This window comes from Labrus mixtus, chromosome 15 (genome assembly GCF_963584025.1).
Source record: "Labrus mixtus chromosome 15, fLabMix1.1, whole genome shotgun sequence".
Classification (NCBI taxonomy): domain Eukaryota; kingdom Metazoa; phylum Chordata; class Actinopteri; order Labriformes; family Labridae; genus Labrus; species Labrus mixtus.
In genome coordinates this window covers 27,185,852-27,187,886 of record NC_083626.1, presented here as the reverse complement: position 1 = coordinate 27,187,886, position 2,035 = coordinate 27,185,852, and positions in this window count along the sequence as shown.

Below are 2,035 nucleotides of genomic sequence, written 5' to 3'. Positions count from 1 at the left end.
TGCTGACAGGCAGTGCACAGAGGCAAGCATCTGTATGCTCTGATAGGCAAGATCTGATTTTGCGGTGGTCGCATGACCGGGCAATCGAAGCCACTTGAACCTTAAATGTTAGCTGGTCATCAATCATGACACCTAGGTTCAGGGCAGACTTTGTGGCCAAGAGTTTGGTTGTTCCAAGCTGGATATTGATCCGTGGCTGCATAGAGGGATTGGCTAGAGATATCAGCAAGACATAAAGACATTCTTCCTAAGACTGTAATGTCATCTGGCAGGAATGACAGGAAGAGCTGGGTATCGTCAGCATAGCAATGGTATGAGAAACCATGGGAGCAGCTGATTGCACCAAGTGAGGTGGTGTGTATGGAGACAGGATGGGGGCCAACTTCTCTTCTGGGTTGAGATGACATTCAAATTAATTGTAAAATCCAACAGGGAGCAGGAGGTGGATGGATGAGAATTTTGCCTATTAGATGTAATTAGATTAAAATTTTGCAGTGGAGTAAATGTCAGTTATATAAACAGCAATTACAGTTTATGTATACTGTTTGTTTAGTGGGGTAAGGGATATCTGTGCAGGGTAGGTACTGGTGGGTGGATGTTGCTTAAGAAGAAGAAGTAAAGTGGAAGATTTATACAGGAAGGCAAAGAGGAGAAAAGTATGAAGGATAGAAATGCATGCAATGCTTCAATGACCTCTGTGATTTCATGGATGAGATAACAGAGGGAGAAGAAAGAAATTGGGCAGCAGAGGAAAAGATCGAGGAGTGGAGTGAGAGACTGGAGGTTTTTTTACTTGATATTTCTGAAAGTCAAACCTTCATCTTCAAACTACCTGCAGCAGGAAACACATTTTACATGGTTAACAATGAGGATATGAGTATATGGCTACTTTTTAGGCTCGTAAAGTACCTGATTTGGTTTGGGAAAGACTTGGTGGTTGGTATGTATACAAGCCCTGAGTTATGGCCAAGGACGTAAAATGCTTTATCTTTCCCTATCATAAACAACCTGATGTGTACCTTTAATCCTGTTGGATTACTTTTGAATAATTGTGCCCTGGTGATAAAGCTGGCCATCACTCCATATAACGGCATCCTGCAACATAACACAATATCAGTAACAAAGTGGAAGACAGAAAGATTTTTAAGTGGTTTTACAAGGAGAACTTTATTAACCCTAACCCAACAGTTGTGATGCATGGCAGGTTGGATTATCAGTAAAATTGTAAAGGGTCATCCTCCGAGCATCTATCCCCAAAAGATTTAATGTTAAGGCCACCATTGGTTTTGAAGGTCTTCACTCTGAACCATAAGGTTAGACAAACCAACTAATCCAGAAAGCATTTTTCATTAGAATAATAGTTAAATCTTGAAGGTTACTGAAATGACAAAAAAGCTTTCTGAAGATAAAAGCATAGGTCTATTCGGATGTTTGGTAAAAGAAGCACCAAAATATTTGCCACCCTGATTACAACGTGATACCGCAACCTTATTGACATTGAGCTTTCAGAGGACTAAAGTCGTTTTTTAAAAGGATTAAATGGACCTTTTGTGTGAGATGGATGGTCGGTTATAACAGGGGATAAATGTTGAAGAACTGTGTGGTATTCGGCATCCAGCCTCAGAATGGATTCCATTAGTAGAAGTCAATAAATAGGGGAGAAGAAGTAGGAGAAGCAGTATAAGGACCCGGGGGAGGGGGACAAGGACAGATGGTGAAAACTATGAAGAAAATGTTGTTTGGAAAATAAAAGAAGAGGCAGGAAATGCTGGTTAGATAGACCAGGGGATTAAATGAATCAATGTTTTGTCGAGGGGGGGTGGGGGGCTGGGTTGTGTGGTTAGAGTGAAAATCCTGAAATGCTGTGGACAAGAAGAAGAAAAGGAAGAGATGGTGACTAATGAGACATAATGGTGCAATATATAGGGCTCGTGAATGGACAGTAAATTATGTTTAGATTTAGGCTGTTTGGCAAATTTGTGCCACTAACAATGGTGGCAATACATCCTTATGACTCAATTTCTAAACATTTTCA